Raw genomic sequence first — 12,388 nt, forward strand, 5'->3', positions numbered from 1 at the left:
ATCCTTGGCAAAGGAGCTCTTCCTCCAAGGATTTACAAAAAAGGATAATGACTCATGTTTCGAATCTTCCTGAAATGGTGCTGGAATTTCTCCTTGTGCTCTCCTTTCTTTCCAGCCTTCTCCAGAAGAGTCTTATTCCCTTTATCTTGTATTGGGAGTGGGGGCTTTTGTTCTCCTTTCAAATGCCCTCAAAGCTGGGAAGAGATTGGCATGTGCCTCCTACCCACACAAAATGCTGCAAAGGAGGGAAATAAGAATAAAGAAAGCCAGCTACCAATACCACCTTGGAGAGAGAAATTGTTCGCCTAAGAGTGACTCATAAAATACACACCAATGAAATCACTTTGTTCCAAATCAGAGAACCTGACCTCTTGTAATTCTGGTTATTATTTGTTGTTTCACTCAGGGCTGTCAAAGAGATCTCGAATGATTTCTCATTTACCTCTGAATACATACTCTTGACACTAGCATTCAGCAGGTCCACAGCGCACTGGAACTTACTTTGCAGGGTTACCATTTAAGCTCCAGATAAATTGGACCCCTGTTTTCCCATATATGCTTCCTTTTCCTATCATCTCTGTATTGCTCTTGCTATTTTGGCTGCTTCACATGTCACCTCCTAGAGTCAACTAATCATTGCACATTTTACCCATCTTTCAAGACCCAGTTCAGATTCCATGCCCTTCAAGAAACCATTCCCAACCCACTGATGAATAAACCTCTCAGCCCTCCGTGCAGCACATGCTTCTGTTCTATTTAATGGAAGTCTTTTACTCAACCTTGATTGTGTTCCTGTGTTTTTCTTTTTCATTTAGCTACAAAGTCTTTGTAGACAAGGCCTTTTCAAGGAATTTCCATAGAATTACACAAAACTGAATTGGACACATTATAGTATAATGGTTTAGTTTTGGGAGTTTTTTTTTTTTTCTGAAAATAAAGGAAGTATAACTCAAATAAGCGTTGAGAGGAAACAACATAATGAAGACACAAGTAAATCAAAACGTCCCATGTGACTCAGGAAGAGGGCAACAGAGCTCAAGAGGAAAGAGATAAGAGAATGGCCCTTGGTCTCTCTTGGTTTAGAGAATTTAATAGTCACAAGATGCACATTTATGCAATTTTTATATATTTGGCTGTATATTTTTACACAGATCTTTAACATATGTATTACATATACAATGTAGTATAATGAAATTTAACATAATAAAGTATAATATAACATACTGTAATATATTCCAACACAATTAGGCTAGAAATTCTTTGTCTAGGAGGATGCATGTAATCAAAGTTTGCTTTCCTGGTGCCGAGGCAGCAATTGTCCTCGATTGGACAGCTGAGAGAAAATACAGCACAGAAAACAGGCAAATTATTGTTTATCATCAGAGAGATTTGTATTAGAAGAAGCTTGAATATTCAGTGGATGTAGAAGACAATTTGACTCTAAAATTTATTTCCTCACCTGTAATAGGGAATAATAGTGGCTCTGTATTGGGTCAAAAGGGAAAAAAAATGCTGAAAAATAAATAGAATATAAAATTCAGGTCTTCAGCCACATCAGTCACATTTCAAAGGCTGGCTAGCCACCTGTGGCCAAGGGCTACCATATGGGACATCACAGATTAGAACGTTTCCATCATTGCAGAGCGTCCTATGGACAGCATTGGTCCCACTGGTCTCATTGCAGTATTCCCCCAATGAGTCAAGATAGAGAGTCAGTTATATGACATAAACAAAATGGGAACTAATGCTGTTTTAGAGAAAAGCCTGCATTGTAAGCTTAAATATTTATACTTAAGCAGCATCTTACTTCCTACTTGGAGAAGAATTTGCTAAAATAAATGGTTTTGATTCTCAAAGCTATATCACTATGATATTTCCTTACGTCCTTCCTTTGGTTTTTATTGTTGTTGTTAAGGTGTTTGTTTCTTAAACTCTGCTGTCTTATTTTACTACTTAAAATTGTATTCCGTGAGCAAAAAGGGTACAGAACCAAAGATCCAAAATCTTGATTTGTTTAATGAGCCACATACAAAATAATGAAAAACTACCAACATTGTCTAAGATTGCACACTTTTTTGTATTTATTGACAAAAGCCCATGGTGCATGTGTGAACTTCCCCTCCCTCAGAGGGTCCCTGGGCTCAATGTCATGTGAAAGGCTCTCATTTCAAGATTGCACTTTGGGGTTTTTTTCAGCAGAGGTCTGCCCTTAGGCTGAGGCGCAGGGCATGCCATCCATGTTCTGTGGTTTCAGAGGTTCCATGAAGATGCCTGCCCACAAATATACCTCCCAACACATTGGAAAGGGAGGGCAATCTCACGATTGGAATTTTATTACTCTTGCCCAAGGCTCATTGCCTGATGGGGTCACAATAAACTTTACCAGTCTCTTCCTTATCCACATGAAAAATTTTGTGATCATTTCTCAGGGATCTTAGAGAGCATATTTTAATATGTTAATCTTCTTAAAAGCATTCAATAGTTTTGTGTAGCCCAGGATTTAAACCAAAACTTTAACATTTATTTGATCTGATTGCCAAAATTCAAGCTTTTCCTTAACTTCCAAAACCTTATTCTACTCCTTCTAATTTAAATGTTTTATTTTTGCTCCCAGTTCTGAATTTCTGTTCACTTTAAATTATAAACTTTTCCTCTTTTTCATCTCATCTCATTCATTATCTTAACCCAATACCTCATATATCTTCCACCCATTTTATTCTTTACTTTAAGATTATTTTGTTATCACTCAGGCTTGATCTTATTTTAAACGTAATTTGGTTTTACAGTTTACTAGCTAGCCTCTTGTCTTCTTTACAAGGATTTTAATTTTTTTCTGAAGTTTTAACTTTTACTCTATAAAATCTGTTTGAGTTTTATTGTCAACATTCCTAAGTGTCTTATTACAACGCTCACATGGGAGGAATACATTTCTCACTTTAGTCACAAGAATAGGTGGCTTTTCTAAGTGAATCATGAGCTAATGGGCTCATGCTCCAGCCCAAGGCAATGCTTCCAATGGGTCCTGGGTCTCCTTTCTCTAGCTTCCTCATGGTGAAACTCTCCCCTGCTCTACATCTCACCCCTGACCACTGAATCTATAAAAATAAAAACAAGCATACACCTCTTATCTGACACTATATCATTGATCAGCTATTGCTTCTTGTCTTTCCTTAATTTTTCAGAAAAACCCTTTGAAAGGAATGTCTACACGGTCGCCACTTCCTCTTGTCTTTCTCTTGGAGGCTGATATCATTCAAATCTGGCTCGTCTCCCATCTTCCCCCAAATGACCCCTCTCCATATGAGATCATAATGCGTCTTATATCACCCGACTCAGCCCTCCCTCTGCCCATTGTAGATCTAACTGCTAATTATGAGGCAATGGACAGTTGCTTTCAGGCAACCCTGCCGGACGGGACAGGCAGCAGACAGCCTGAGAAGGTGGAGGAACGAGCTGCAAGGTAGGTTTTCAGAAGAGATCACTTATGATTGAAGAACGGGTGGGAGTATATGCACAATATTTAGGGAGTCTGTAAAGAGAATTGTTTTCAGTGTATAAGTATAGGAGATGAGAATATGAACCAAAGCTTTCAGTCTATACTTTCTTTTCTAATATTATTATTATTTATTATTATTATTATCATCAAACGCATTGTTACTGGGACAGGGAAGTAAAGCCCTCGCAGCTACTGTGTAGAATTAAGTGTGATTTATTTAAACAGATTACTACAAGTGCTTACTTTATTTTCACATTAATATCACTAAACTAATATAGATGTTTACTCAGTGAAAGATTCAAATGCTGATCCTAAGATTCGAACATAGATCCATTTTATTCCTAAGTTATTTCTGGAGAAAGAAAATGTCAGAAACGTATTTAGTTCCTTTAAGGTGGAAGAGAGGTGGGTGGGGGAAGGTGAGGCCAATAACAGACTGAGCGTGTGGAGGGGAAAGTGTGTGTAGGCACTCACACAGAACAGTCTAGGATAACTCAAGTTAATGGGGTCTCACCAGACCCTCAAACCCAGAAGATCATGCCTGGGCCAAAATATGAAAGAAGTCATTTGTTGACACCACAAGTTTGTTCCAAGAAAGATTTGATGTTATCTCAGTGTGGTGAGGGTTTCTAAGAGATGGTGGATCAGTTTGTACCAAAAAGAGTGGGATGTAGGAAAGCCTTCTCAGGTTTCCTCCAAGATTCATAAACCTGTGAGAATGTTATCTATATTAGTAGAGGCTTGTGAATGGTCCACGGTTAGAAGAAAGAGTGTGTTTCCCCTTAGCAAAAAATCAGAAGTTCCTACTAATGAAGTTGACATGACTTCCAAATGTAAGAAGGTAGTGCTATCATTTCCAATCCCATCCTTCCATAATCTCTGCAGTGAGAGGGGAAAATGGGCAAAGGATGAGTTGGAAAGATGTCAGTGCCATCAGAATAATCACCGTGTCCTATGCGACTCTTGTGTTCCATTGATGTGTTGCTGGCCATTTCCAGAGTGGCAGTGGAGAGAGCATTGGAGAGAGAATCATCAACTCCCAGACTTTGCATAACCTCCAGAAAAGACACTTGTACTTGTTAAGGAGGAGGTTTTCCTAGGGACAGGGTCTGAGACAGTCCAAATTTATGCCTGTCGTTCAACATAACTAAGTCCCTTACATTCTAAATGTGTCCCAGTTAGATGATAAACGATTTGGTCGACTTGCTGAGGGAGCACCAGCCTTTACTCACATAATTTGTGCCACATACTTTCCCTTTTTGATAGGAAAGTGTATTTAGAATACTTTTAATACACAGCTCTCCACTCTTTCTCTCAAACACACACACACACACACGCACTTTTATCTCACTATAGCTATATTCCTTCATCCAGAAAAAACTATCTTTCTTTTCTCAGCAGGAAAAACTGTAAAATAAGTAAAAGTTTTGACAATGGATAGACAGAGTCCAAATCCAGGCTCCATTACCAGTTGCACAACGCGCATTTACTTGCTTAAAGAATGAAAATATCTACCTCACAAGGCAGTGTGGGGACGAAGATATCGTTTTTAAGATTCGTGGGACAGAATAGGTAGTCAAGAAAAATTTTGTAGCAGTCCCTGTCGCTGCAGTGAAAGTTAAAGGAGGATCAATATTATTTAATTAAATTATCTAAATGTATTAAGCTATGGTTGCATTTAATAAGTGAAATGTAATGAAGAATTGTGTGTACATACCTACAATACTAGGTTCTTTTTTAAGACCATCTTTCTTTCGTGTCAAAAATAAGTTTTCCTACCACCCTCTAGTTCCAGGGGCTCAAAAAAGCACAATTTTCCCTCATTCAAGTTTTAAATTTCAGTGTTTTTCTGAGCCATTCCAGGACTTGGTGGAAGAATCTAACCTCCTGTGTGATTTCTGGGACCCAGAAATTGCCTAGAAAGTCTGTCTCATAGTTTAGATAGAAACACTTAGCAGTGATCCTGATTAAAACCCAACTCTCGGGCCGGGCCCATGGCCGAGTGATTATGTTTGTGCTCTCTGCTTTGGCGGCCCAGGCTTTCGCCAGTTGGGCTCCTGGGTGCAGACCTAGCACCACTCATCAGGCCATGCTGAGGTGGCGTCCCACACAGCACAACCAGAAGGACCTACCACTAGAATATACAACTATGCACTGGGGGGCTTTGGGGAGAAGAAGAAGAAAAAAATTAGTGGCAAGTGGTGTTAGCCAATCTTTAAAAAAAAAAGCAAAATGCAACTCTCTGCACAGAGAGGTGTTGGTCAGCCACTGACTCCTCTTAAGTCCCTTTTCCTGACGTGGCATAGGAGAATCGTACTCTTTCTGCCATCAAATGTACAGAAGGAGAAACCAGGGCTTTAAAAGGTTATTTCAAGATCACTTAGATAGTGAGGGGCAGAGCAGAGACTTTGAACTAAGGTCCATCTGAATCCAAAGATCCATAATTATTAGATGAAATTCCTGTTTTCTCTTTTCCCCCAAAGTCCACAGCTCACTTCAGGGCTTGGATGACTTCTTTGATGTCTGCATCTAAAGAGCAATCTCTCCTTTGACTCCCCAACTTTAGTATTGATTATTAATGTAGAGTGACCATTATTAGCTTAGTAGGGAAGTCTGCCTCCCTGTGTCCTCTTCTCTTCTTTCCTCCATCGATTCCTCCCTTCCTCCTCTCCCTTATTTATTTCCTCCATCTATTCATTTGTTCATCCATGTAATTGTTCGTCTGTAAAGGACTTATTCTTTTAAATAAATATTTGAGTTTCTTCTCTATGCCAGGCACTGTTCAGGGACCTGAGAATGTGAGATAATAAAACAGGACCTGATTTGTTAGAAATTCACAGAATAGTGAAAGAGAGAGACATACTGTAAATGATATAAAGCAAAACTCAGGAGAGCAGGAAGAGATGGAGAGGAATGTCAAAGTTTTATCTTATACACTTCTGTGCTATTTCACTGCTTTACCATGAGAATACTTTGATACAAGTCCTGTATTAAGAAATTCTCTGGCCCCCAAAGCCTCACTGGGTTGTGATCGATTCAAAAGTTTGCTTAGAATGGATCAGCTCTCTCTCTTTTAGCTAGTAACAAAAAAAGTTATTGAGAGAAAAAAAGGAAACAAGATCATTTCTATTTACAAAATTCCTTCTCTTTTTTTTAACTTCTAAAAAGGAGGCATTTCTTTGCATTCCTAACAGGGAAACTGACTGATGCAGTGACATGCAATAGAGGTGAATGAATAAATGGGTGATTTGCCTAAAAAATTCAGTTTTTTAATGACTTTTTTCTCAAAAAAAATGCACCAAACCTCAGAGGCATAAGCAGAAGTGAGAATCAACCAGAAAATGCTGACTTATTATAAAGCTCTTCCTTTTTGACTGGTGGAAACTTGGATCTGTAACCATGTGTCATAAATGAAATACTCTCAAATGACACCCAGGCCCTAATTGAACACCTTTATTAGAAATAGAAGCTTTTTCTCTCTAGCTGAACTTTTCAAATTTTTCCCAGATCACCTGCTGTCATTGATGTGCACTGAAGAAAAAAACCACCATCAGACAGTGTCAGTTCTTCCTATAATCCTGAGAATTCATTTCCCAGCATGAGGCTACTGTTCCTTCTCTTTTTACTCCTTGTGTGTCTCATCCAGACGGCATCAGGTAAGCTGTGCATCCACCTAGTAGGATGACATGGTGGATGACCTTGGAGCCTGCAGTAGGGTCAAATGGATTCATACTCCAATGATGCGCTGAAATATGTCACAACTGAATCATATCATGGCTGAAAGAAGCATAGCATGTCAACACACTCAACTTGTCAAATAGGAAAAGAGAAGCTTAAAGAAATTAAGATTTCTCTAAGATTGACATTAATTATTTGGTAGTAAATCCATAACTAGTACCCATGATAGGTACTAGAGGGTAGGTACTAGATACCTAGATACCTCTAGTACCTAGAGAAAGGTACTAGAGGGCTTTCAGTTTTCAAATCATTTTCCTGTGAACAACAATAACAACACTAATAATAATAGCAAATAATATCAACCACTTCCTCTTTACCAAACACCAAAACAAAAGCTTTAAACGTGCTTTCCCACCGGTATTCCTCATAATGATATTCAGCCTTACAGATGAGGCTAAGAAATGAAGTAACTTGCTCAAAGTCACGCAGACTGTATGTAGTGAAGCCTTTGACTCAAGCCAAAGTGAGTTTGGTTCAAAGGCCATGCTTTTATTAAACAGTTAATAATCCCAGAAAATAAATTTAGTCTTTGAATTATATACAAACAATGAATATTTTTATATGAACATGATCCATGCAATACTTGGAACATACTTATACCAAAAGATTATGTGTTGTGTATCCAAAATACAAATTTAACTGAGTGTCCCGCATTTTACGTGGCAACCCTATGCACATGTCAGCACGTGCCAAATTGTGGTGTGGTGACAACCACATCCGAATCTTGGCATCTTAAAAGAGCAAAGGTTTAATTCTTGCTCAAATGACACAAACCCATCGTGGCCAGAAGGGAGTTCTGTTCATCATAGCTGCTGAGACCCTGCAGATGGAGCAGCAACCACCGTGAATGTTTCTGGTCGCTCTGTCAGGGGAAAGAGCTCTGAGGAGTCTCATGTTGGCAGTTAAAGGCTCCAGCCCTGAGGGGACCATAATTTCTGCTCAAAATTCCATAACCAAGCAAGTCTTATGGCCCCACCCCATAACACAAAAGGTAAATCCTATTTTGTTTCAAGAAAACAGAGAGCCAGACCTATTTGGTGGACAGCCTAATGGAGATAGATAGATAGAGACGTAGATGTGGATGCAGATACGAATATGGATATGGATATAGATATAGGCATAGATATGGACATACATGAATATGCGTTCATATTATATAATATTTATATAAATTTTAAATATATGAGTATAACATTCATATATATTAATTCATATTTATAATATGAACATAAATATATATGAATTACATTTATAATTATTTTTACCTTTCCTTTATTATGAAAATTTATAAGAATCTGCAGCTCCAAGAGAAAAACTAGAGTTGTGGTGGAGCAGAAATTAGAAGCCAGGTCACCCATTTCCTGGTTGAGTGTGTTTTCCATCAGAACATAGGGCCTTTACCAGCCAACACCTCTGATGGAGACTCTTCTTAGTCATTGTTTCCTCATGGTTGTTTGTCCTTCTCTCTCTTGCTCTCTTGACTTTAGACATTAAGTTCTCTCTACTGTCGTGTTTCTTTCTGAATTGCTATAGTCACTTTCTTAATCTCTTACCACTGTTTTTCCAACTTAACTCACAGGAGCACAAGAAGATTGGTGCTCACTAGGTGCCTTGCCTGTGGCATTTAAAGTATCACAATTTATGAAACAACTCTCATTGCATGGGATGTGCAAGGCACAGTATTCAGGAGTGAGAATGCTTAGTCCAATACTTATTGTCTAATTTGTGTTACATATTTGTAAGATTTTGCCCTTTTGAAAAAGAAGAAGGCACTTTAGGAATCTTTCATGAAGAGCATGTGAAGTGAAGTACATCCCTAATCTCACGGCACAGACGAGTCACTTGCTCTCTCTCGTATAAAGCTTCTTCATCTGAAAACGAAAGTCACTCTACTGCAGACTTCAATAAGCTTTTTCTGTAACAGACCAGGTAATAAATATTTTAGGCTTTGTGGGCCATAACTTCTCTGTCACGACAATTCATCTCTACCATTTTAGCATGAAAGCAGCCATAGACAATATGTACATGAATGATCATGATTGTCTTCCTATAAAAGTATTTATGGACACCAGAATTTGAATTTCATACAAGTTTCATATATCATCAAAGATTTTTCTTCTTCTGAATTTTTTCCTGTAATTAAAAGAAATGTAAAAACCATTCTAAGCTTGCAGTTCTCACCAAAACACATAGAGGGATGGATGTGTCCATGTAGACTATAGTTTGCAGATCCTTGCTATGAAAGATGAATTCTGGTAGCTTTGAGTAAATGTGCTTTTATTTTTTTCTTTCACCTCCCCTTCCTTTACAGGGCATGAAAAAACGGGGAGAAAACACGAATGTCAAAATATGGGTGGTGCCTGCAAGCACCAAAAAACCCATGGATGCGCCATCCTTCCTGCAGACTGCAAAAGTCGGAACAAACACTGCTGTAGAGTCTAGCTCAGTCCCCTGAGGATCCCCATAGCATCACGAGAGTCTCACCACCACTGACTTCTGTTGAATAAAAGCACCACCACTCACATGGATCCTGGACGTGGTCTTTCTAAGGGCAGGTTTACATGGCAGGTCATTGACTGAGGAGGGAAAGGAGGGGAGAGTTTAAGTTCTAAGTTTGGTCACACCACTAATTAGCAGATTGACTTTAGACAAGGCTTTTCTTTAACCAGGTCTCAGATTGTGCACCTATAAATATTCAAATGAATGTTCTCCAAGCCATCTGTAATCTGTTCATATATGTCTATAAATCTATGGCTTGAAGAAAGTAACTTTGAGGACCGTGTGTGTGTGTGTGTGTAGATTTTATGCGGGAAAAGTCACTGAAATTGTGTTCTCAATTTGTTCTCATTTTCATACTCCTTAATGACTCTTGGTTAACAAGCAATGGCTCCCTGTTGGTTATTGAAGAGCTGGGAAAGTGATCAGAAGGGCCTGAAGGCACAGAGAGATTTCAGTGCACACTTAAGCATCAACTTATAAACTCAGAACTCATAGATTACAGAGACCAACCCATTGTCTCATTGTTTTACTGAGAACTAAGACATAGAGGGTGATTATTTTCTCCTCTCCAAAGGTGTCTTTCCAAACAGTGAGATCCATTTAGAACCATTCTCTTAGAACCCAAGGAATTGTTTTCAGCACAGATTAGATTTAAGTTGTACAGCAGCAGCCTGCTGATTAGACTGGGAAATCCCATCTTAGTATCTCTCATTTTGAAACATTCAGAATCCAATTTCTTAGTCATCTTTTCTCTTAGTGACTTTCTTTTTGTAACAAATCAAACTCTCATACACTGCTGCTGGTGATTCAAAATGCTAAGGCTACTTTGGAAGACAGTTTGGCAGTTTCTTATAAAGTTAAAAATATACTTACCATATAATTTATCAATCCCAATCCTGGGTATTTACCATAAAGAGATGAAAATGTATGTTCACAGTAAAAACCTGTATGCAAATGTTTGTAGTAGCTTTATTTATAATTACCAAAAATGGTAAACAACACCTATGTCTTTCAATTAACGAATTAACTGTGGTGCCTCATATAATGGAATATTATGCAGCAATAGAAAAGAAGAAAATGATTATTCATGCAACAACCATTAGAACTCTACACCACAAAGTTTGAATTTTACTATGTGTAAATTTAAAAAGCAATCATAATTAATGTGGACAGAAAAATAGAATGCAGACTGTGATGAATGAATCTAACTGTATTACAGATTAATCATATGGCCACACTAAAGGCAGTGGGAGAGAAAGAACAGTCCTAAGAAACTTCGAAAAACCGTTTTTACTGGATATTCCAAGAATAAATATGAAAAGACTTTACAGAAAAACTGCATTCTAGTTGTTAGATTTGTTTCTCACAGTGGTTTGGCTTAGCAATTCTAAAACTATTTGTATACCAAAGTTGAACAAATAAGAAAATATATTATAAACAATAAAAGCCAGTTTTTTCACTGATGGAGGAAAAAGAGGAATAAATAAAGGAAAAGGGAAGACTAGAAGGACCACTATGGTGCTGGATTGAAGTTAAAGATACTGATGTGGAACACGGATTTTTTAAAATTTATATGCAAATAGAGAGATACAGAAATATATAGAGGATGTATATAACTGAATTAATGCCCATATGTATGTTTCCTAACTTTAGCCTCTCAGAGAAATAAGCAGCAGTGACATCTCAGTATCAGTGAATACACAAAGTACTCAGATCTTGGTTTCTTAATACCATTTTCCAGTAAATGGAATAAGAGATCCTTGAAGAACTAATCAACTCCAGGACTGGAGCAGGGAAAATACAAGGTGAGACTGGAGCGTTTTAAAGCACCAGAAATTAAGGAAGTGCTCAAAAAAATGGAGGACTTTGAAAGGTCATAAAAGAAACCTGAAAAAGCTCCAATGGCCAAATTTGAAACAATTTCATCAGAAAGCCAAAGTATTGAATTATAAACCAAAGATAAAATAAACATCCATGAATCCATATTGACATAAATCTATAACTGAATAAATAGAGAAGAGATAACTCTTCATTACCGAATAGTTTCAATTGGTAAATGCAGAAGTGATGAGGAACTAGAAAAACCAACAGTAGAACAACACACTAATAAATGCAGGCAAGATCCACCATTAGCGGGTAAAAGTTTAAGCAGAAACAGGATACTTGCATAATCTCAAAATATCTCCAAATTATTTAGTAATGTCAAAGAGAAATCATAGCTTTGCAGAGAATCCTAGCAGATACCACCTTACTCAAGAAAGCAGTCATTTTGTGAAAGTATTTTGCTAAGATGCAAAAAAGTAGAAAAGTGCTCAGAAATCTTGGCAGTAGCCAACACGATACCCAAAAGGACACAAGAGCCAACTGAAAGAGCTTCCACTGGCCAAAGCTGAAATAATTTGAGCAAGAAAAACAAATAACGTAGTATTGGATTATTCCTCAAAGTATAAAATAAATATCCATAAGACCATACTGATATGAATAAAGGATCCAACAAATAAATGGGAAAGAAGAGACAAATCTCCCATATAGAAAAATTCCGAGTAATTTACGTAGATACTCCCCCTTCAAGAAGGTGGAGTTTAACTCTGCACCACTAAGTGTGGCCTATGCATGTGACTTCCTTCCAAAAAGTACAGCACGGAAAGAGGAGAG

The 12,388-nt window shown here is 37.8% G+C and overlaps 1 long non-coding RNA gene across 1 annotated transcript; it reads left to right on the forward strand.

Moving 5' to 3' along the window:
* Nucleotides 1–3,182: 3,182 nt before the first annotated feature.
* On the forward strand, nt 3,183–9,762 carry LOC103557222 (uncharacterized). Its single transcript, XR_011534111.1, has 3 exons — nt 3,183–3,460; nt 7,004–7,152; nt 9,546–9,762. It is a non-coding gene; the product is annotated as an uncharacterized lncRNA (long non-coding RNA).
* The last annotated feature ends 2,626 nt before the right edge of the window (nt 9,763–12,388 follow it).

The sequence above is a fragment of the Equus przewalskii genome, chromosome 28 (genome assembly GCF_037783145.1).
Source record: "Equus przewalskii isolate Varuska chromosome 28, EquPr2, whole genome shotgun sequence".
NCBI lineage: Eukaryota > Metazoa > Chordata > Mammalia > Perissodactyla > Equidae > Equus > Equus przewalskii.